Source organism: Dendrobates tinctorius, unplaced genomic scaffold, assembly GCF_039654945.1.
Source record: "Dendrobates tinctorius isolate UK_male_01 unplaced genomic scaffold, ASM3965494v1 ptg000104l, whole genome shotgun sequence".
Classification (NCBI taxonomy): Eukaryota; Metazoa; Chordata; class Amphibia; order Anura; family Dendrobatidae; genus Dendrobates; species Dendrobates tinctorius.
In genome coordinates, this window is record NW_027361772.1 from 651,475 (window position 1) to 659,022 (window position 7,548).

General features: G+C 55.1%; 1 long non-coding RNA gene across 1 annotated transcript; it reads left to right on the top strand.

The window, feature by feature from the left end:
* Positions 1-1,207: 1,207 nt before the first annotated feature.
* Positions 1,208-6,015, top strand: LOC141100247 (uncharacterized). Its single transcript, XR_012234660.1, has 2 exons — positions 1,208-1,323; positions 4,889-6,015. It is a non-coding gene; the product is annotated as an uncharacterized lncRNA (long non-coding RNA).
* The last annotated feature ends 1,533 nt before the right edge of the window (positions 6,016-7,548 follow it).

Genomic DNA, 7,548 nt, shown 5'->3' on the forward strand with positions numbered 1-7,548 from the left:
ACATCTCATACACACCCGGCTCTGCTCCACTCCGTACACCTCGCACACACACGGCTCCGCTCCGCACACCCAGTACACTCCCGGCTCTCCCCCACTCCACACATCTCGTTCACACAGCTCCGCTTCGTACACCTCGTACACAGGCGGCTCCGCTCCGTACACCTCGTACACACGCGGCTCCGCTTCGTACACACGCGGTTCCGCACCATACACCTTGTACACACGCGGCTCCGCTCTGTACACCTGGTACACATGCGGCTCCGCTCCGTACACCGCGTACACACGCGGTTCTGCTCCGTACACCTCGTACACACGCGGCTCCGCTCCGTACACCTCGTACACACGCGGCTCCGCTTCGTACACACGCGGTTCCGCTCGATACACCTCGTACACACGCGGTTCCGCTCCGTACACCTCGTACACACGCGGCTCCGCTCCGTACACCTCGTACACACGCGGCTCCGCTCCGTACACCTCGTACACACGCGGTTCCGCTCTGTACACCTCGTACACACGCGGTTCCGCTCCGTACACCTCGTACACATGCGGTTCCGCTCCGTACACCTCGTACACACGCGGCTCCGCTCCGTACACCTCGTACACACGCGGCTCCGCTTCGTACACACGCGGTTCCGCTCGATACACCTCGTACACACGCGGTTCCGCTCCGTACACCTCGTACACACGCGGCTCCGCTCCGTACACCTCGTACACACGCGGCTCCGCTCCGTACACCTCGTACACACGCGGTTCCGCTCTGTACACCTCGTACACACGCGGCTCCGCTCCGTACACCTCGTACACACGCGGCTCCGCTCCGTACACCTCGTACACACGCGGTTCCGCTCTGTACACCTCGTACACACGCGGTTCCGCTCCGTACACCTCGTACACATGCGGTTCCGCTCCGTACACCTCGTACACACAGCTCTGCTACATCCACCCTGTAAACCCCTCTTGACCCCACAAAAACTTCCCTAATCCAGCACCATGACAACCAGCACAGCAGGGTAGCGTCTAGTTTGGAGTTGAATTCTTGTGGGGGGAGGAGTGATTTGTTGATATCATGACGTCATCTGAAGGGGCGGGACCTCCTCAGTCCGGCGCGTGCAGCAGTGCTCCCATGGTAGCTGCTAGACTGTATGGGCTCCTTCCAGGTGTGATGTCATTTCTGGGGGCGTGTCATACCGGGGGGCGTGTTCTGCCGTCTGCTGCAGGGAGAGAAGCCTCTGTTACACACTGTCTCAGCTGTCTCTCTGGTGCCCGCGTCTGTGAGCAGTGTGGCGTGAGGTCGGCGGCGTCAGTGACAGGCAGGAGGGTTTGGTGAGTAACAGGTTGCCGTCTTCTTAGATGTTTGGTTGATGGGGCTGATACTTGGGGCTAACTAGTGGGATTTGGGTGCTTATCTGGGAGCTGTTGGGCTCCCGGAGGGGAGGGGGGATTAATGCACGCTGGTGGGGTCTGGTTGGGTCCGGGGGGGTTAATGCATGCTTACGGGGTCTATTTCGTTTGGGGGGGTTAATGCACGCTTGTGGGGTCTTTGGGTAGGGGTTAATGCACGCTTACGGGGTCTGTTTAGGGTCCGGAGGGGTTAATGCTTGCTTGTGGGGTCTGCTTGGGCTCCCAGGGGGGTTAATGCATGCTTGCAGGGTCTATTTGGGTCCGGGGGGGGGGGGGGTACTAATGCATGCTTGTGGGGTCTGTTTGGGGCAGGGGGGTGGAGGGGTTAATGCACGCTTGTGGGGTCTGGTTGTACTTCGGGGGGGTAGTAATGCGTTCTTGTGGGGTCTGTTTGGGGCAGGGGGTTAATGCACGCTTACGGGTCTGGTGGGGTCCGGGGGGGGTTAATGCATGCTTGTGGGGTCTGGTTGCGGGGGGGGGGTTAATGCACGCTTGTGGGGTCTGGTTGGGGGATGGGGGGGTTAATGCACGCTTGTGGGGTCTGGTTGTACTTGGGGGGTGCTAATGCATGCTTGTGGGGTCTGGTTGGGTCAGGGGGGTGGGGGTTAATGCACACTTGTGGGGTCTGCTTGGGCTCCCAGGGGCGTTAAGGCTGGCTTGTGGGGTCTGTTTAGGACGGGGGGGTTAATGCACGTCTGCGGGATCTGGTTGGGTCTCCGGGGGGGTTTTAATGCACGCTCCCTGGGTCTGGCTGGGTACCGGGGGGGTTAATGCACGCTTGTGATGTCTGGTAGTCCCGGGAGAGGGGGGTTAATGCACGCTTGTGATGTCTGGTAGTCCCGGGAGAGGGGGGATGATGATGCACGCTTGTGATGTCTGGTAGTCCCGGGAGAGGGGGGATGATGATGCACGCTTGTGATGCCTGGTAGTCCCGGGAGAGGGGGGTTGATGATGCACGCTTGTGATGCTTGGTAGTCCCGGGAGAGGGGGGTTGATGATGCACGCTTGTGATGCCTGGTAGTCCCGGGAGAGGGGGTTGATGATGCACGCTTGGGGTGTCTGGTAGTCCCGGGAGAGGGGGGTTGATGATGCACGCTTGGGGTGTCTGGTAGTCCCGGGAGAGGGGGGTTGATGATGCACGCTTGGGGTGTCTGGTAGTCCCGGGAGAGGGGGGTTGATGATGCACGCTTGGGGTGTCTGGTTGTACTTCGGGGGATACTAATGCATGCTTGTGGTGTCTGGTTGGGCTCCCAGGAGGGTTAATGCACGCTTGCCGTGTCTGGTTGGGTCCCGGGGAGGGTTAATGCACGCTTGCCGTGTCTTGTTGGGTCCCGGGGGGGGTTAATGCACGCTTGCCGTGTTTGGTTGGGTCTGGGGGGTTAATGCACACGCTTGCAGGGTCGGGTAGTCCCGGGGGGGTTAATGCGCGCTTGTGGGTTCTGTTTGGGTCCCGGTGGAGGGGGGGGGGGTTAATGCACATTTGTGAGGTCTGGTTGGGCTCCCGGGGGATTAATGCACGCTTATGAGTTCTGGTTGGATCCCAGGGGTGGTTAATGTACACTTGTGGGTCCTGTTTGGGTTTCTGGTGGGATTAATGCATGCTTGTGGGGTCTGGGTGGGGTTCTCACTGTGGAGGGGATTAGTGCACGTTTTTGTGGTTTGGTTGGGCTCCAGGGGGGGTTATTGTATGCTTTTGGGGTCTAGTTGGGCCTCGGGGGGGGTTAATGCACGTTTGCGGGGTCTGGGTGGACCCTGCAGAAGCCCACCAGATCCCACAAGCGCAGAGGGTTTAATGCACGCTTGTGTGTCTGGTTGGGCTTATGGGGAGGGGGTTAATGCATGCTTTTGTGGTCTGGTGGGCTCCTTGGGGGTCTAATGCAGGGCCCAACCAGACCTCTCAAGCGTGCATTTACCCTCCCCCGGGGCCCTACCAGACCCCACAAGCATGCGTTAATCAACCCCCAGAAGCCCAACCAGACCCCACGAGCGTGCATTATCCACAGTAGGACCCCCACAAGCGTACATTAACTCCTCCTGGTCTGGCTGGGATCTTGGGACAGGGGGGATTTAATGCACAATTGTGGTGTCTGAGTGTCTTGGGGACTTGATGCTTTGGCAACGGGGCCTGTCTGCATCTGTTGTGACTTGAAAGGGGGGGATTGATTTTGGGGTAGGCGCTCGACTGGTAGGGCTTTTTGTTTGGGGAAGAGGTGCCATGGGGGGGGGTGGACATCCGATGGGACTTATTCTGGGATGGGGTGGATGTCCGGTGGGGGTTTATGCTTAAGGGGGGGGGGGGGGTGGACGTCCGGTGAGGTTTATGCTGGGGAGGGGTCAGGGGTGGACGTCTGATGAGGTTTTATGCGGGGGGTGGATGTCCAATGACAGTTTTATGTTTGTAATGGCATCCAATAGGGGCTTATGCTTAAGGGGGGTGGATGTCCGATAGGGGCTTAGGCTTAAGGGGGAGTTGACGTCCGATGAGGGTTTATGCTGGGGGGTGGACGTCCGATGGGGGTTTATGCCGGGGTGGACGTCCAATGGGGGCTTATGCTTGGGGGCGTGTGGACGTCCGATGGGGCCTTATGCTTGGGGGGCGTGTGGACGTCCGATGGGGGCTTATGCTTGGGGGGCGTGTGGACGTCCGATGGGGGCTTATGCTTGGGGGGCGCGTGGACGTCCGATGGGGGCTTATGCTTGGGGGGGGCGCGTGGACGTCCGATGGGGGCTTATGCTTGGGGGGGGGGCGCGTGGACGTCCGATGGGGGCTTATGCTTGGGGGGGGGCGCGTGGACGTCCGATGGGGGCTTATGCTTGGGGGGGGGGGCGCGTGGACGTCCGATGGGGGCTTATGCTTGGGGGGGGGCGTGTGGACGTCCGATGGGGGCTTATGCTTGGTGGGGGGGCGTGTGGACGTCCGATGGGGGCTTATGCTTGGGGGGGGCGTGTGGACGTCCGATGGGGGCTTATGCTTGGGGGGGGGGTGTGGACGTCCGATGGGGGCGTGTGGACGTCCGATGGGGGCTTATGCTGGTGGGGGGGGCGTGTGGACGTCCGATGGGGGCTTACGCTGTGGGGGAGGGGCGTCCAATGGGGGGTTTAAGCTGGGGTGGCATCCGTTGGGGGATTTTGCTTTGGGGTGGAGGGTGCATGATGGGGATTTACGCTTGGGGGAAGGGGGCATTTGGGCTTTGATGTGTTTATCCTGTGGGGTCCACTGATTAGTGTGAGGTGGAGGTTTATGATTGGACAGGGGGGTTACCCTGTGTGGCCCTCTGGTTGGTGTGCGGGGTGGTTAATGCTTCATTGGGGCACACAAAAAACTATGGTTGTATGCTGCTTATGCTAGGAGGGTACACCAACTGACATGAAGCTAATCCGTTTTAGCTTAGTGTCAGTAGGAGGCAGACATGGGTCCTGACCACCCAGGCTGGTTTCTGCCTTAGGTCTTGATTCTTTTTGTTAATGATTTCCCTTTTTCTTTCAGATATGGCTTTTAAGGGCGACAGAGTGGAGTTATCACTCTGATCTCCCACCTAGAATTGTCACTACCATATCATCTGTGATCTACGAGGCAGGGCCCTAACACATCAAGAGTGTTTGCGGTTTTCCGGTGGACAGTCCTTGCCACTAATCCCCTACCCTCTCGCCCCCCCAGAGCCAGATAGAGTAGGGAGGGAAGACAAATCCCGTTACCTGCCAGTCGTCCGAAAGTCTATGTAAAGGTTAGGCTTTGAAATCTTCAGGACAGGTATATCCTACCAGGCAGTGAGGGGGCTTCATTAAAAAAAAAATGAAGGGACAAGACAAATATGTCCTAGTTTTCCCCTGAGCAAGATGAACATCTCCTGGGGAAACCTTCCTATTCATGCGGCCTCCACGTTTCACAAAGGCTCCTGTGGCCCTACTCTTAAAAAAACAAAAAAATCCAGGCTCTCATCTAGCCTCTGGTGGCCGGGCCACACCGCCAGCACCCTGAACAATCATGCACGCCAACTTTCTAGTGCTTCCTGCCCTCTACCTATCAGGGTAAGAGTACTTTTCTTCTGCAACAGAAGGCTAAACTCCTGCTTCCCAAGAGGTGCACAGTCCATTTGTGGTTGTTTCGGAAATGTTCAGTCCAAAAAAGCAGCCAACAGGACAACTCTCCTACCCGCCAGGAAAAGAAACCTTCCTTCAGGCCCAACCCCCTCTTGGCGTCCACAAACCCATCAGTGCTGGTCTACTACGCCTGGATCTAGCAGACTCCCTTTGGCATGACGGGGCGTTCCCACCTTGGATGTCTCTCAGGGTTGGCTGCCGTTTCCTTCACTATTCAAGGCTGGTATTATGATATCTGGTCCTAGACACCGGAAGCAGGCCCTGGGGGCCGAGCCACAGACCCATCAGTCCTGCCCGCATGCACCAATAGCATATTACAGTTGTACAATACATAAGAAATGCATTACATGAAACAAGCAAAAGTTTTCAATGCAAAAAAAAGCACGTTTCTATATGTAAGAATGTTATATAGCCAATATTTCTGTAAGTAAAAGTCTGAGATTTCTGTGGGAAATCTTAATTTGTTCCTCTTAAATTGGTTCTGAATGTAAATAAAACATTGCTCTAAGTCTCCTATGTTGTAATATAGCCTTTTATTTCATGCATGGACAAGCCCATGATGCAACTGTGTAACACATGGACGGTACTGTAATAACTGGGTTAGGCTAGTTTCACACTAGCGTATCTACACGCAGCGCACGGCGCCCCCTCCGGTCATCTCCTACTATCGCTCATCGCTGCATGCGACCTACGCACCTTATATTTAGCATAGGGTGCACAGACTGTGCGCTAGTAGGATTTTGCGGGCGCTGCGCTCTTGACGGTGCGCCGAGCGCACCAAAATGCGACATGGTGCGTTCGGCGCACCGTCCAGAGGGCGCAGCGCACGCAAAATCCTACTAGCGCACGGTCTGCGCACCCTATGCTAAAGATAGGGTGCGCAGATCGCATGCAGCGATGTGCGATAGTAGGAGGAGATGACCGGAGAGGGCGGGGCTTAGCGGCGCCGTGCGCTGCGTGTAGATACGCTAGTGTGAAACTAGCCTTAGACAGGTAAACCACTTTTGAGACAGTGAAGTTCACTTGTACAAGCTGCATAGATGTAAGCCTTCCTAAAGGGAACATGTCACCAGTAGAGTTGAGCGACTTTGGTCGGATCGGGTTTCGTGAAACCCGAATGAAACAAAATAAGTTTCAGATGAAACTCGTCCGACTAGAGCAAAACAAAGTCGGAGTTTCGTCCGAAACCCGACCCCAATGCAAGTCAATGGGAAATAAAAGTCGGACGAAACTCCGACTTTGTTTTGCTCTAGTCGGACGAGTTTCATCTGAAACTTATTTTGTTTCATTCGGGTTTCACGAAACCCGATCCGACCAAAGTCGCTCAACTCTAGTCACCAGGATTCCCCATAAAAAACGATACAAACTGGTGTGTATGGAGCGTGTAAGCGCACGTTCACACTGGCCCCTGAGCAGAAAAAAAACACAAACATGATTGAATACCCTGCAGTAAATGGCACAGTGCATGAAAATAATATACGGGATTTAGTTAACATGTTCTTTATTAAAAAAAAAAGCCAAAGCCATCCCACCACTTCACGGTGACGTAAGTGGGACAGTCCTAACTAATATTAAAAACCTTACCGCATTGTCCTGTGACTTGCTTGTGGATAAGGACTGAGAAGGATTAGGGCCAAATAGTGGACACACAGGAATGGAAACCAACATCAATATATGAAGGTTTTAATATTAGTTATCACTGTCCCAATTAGGGTCACTGTGAAGTGGTAGGATGGCTTTTGGATTTTTTTTGTTTTAAATCGAGCGTGTTAACCAAGTACCTTATATTTTCATGCATTATTGCTGTTTACTACAGGGTATCCAATCATTGTTTATGTCCCCTCCATATAAAGTACTACCACTACTTGTATGTCGGCATACACAGCATTCTAGAATGCTGTATGCAGCGTCGGACTGGAACACCTTGGGCCCACCAGAGAAAATCATTCTTGGGGCCCACTATGTAGCTGCATAGAGTTAAATACCAGACCACCAATTATGCGGTAAAACACGCTAATATCCGGGTATAATATAAGGTTGTACATG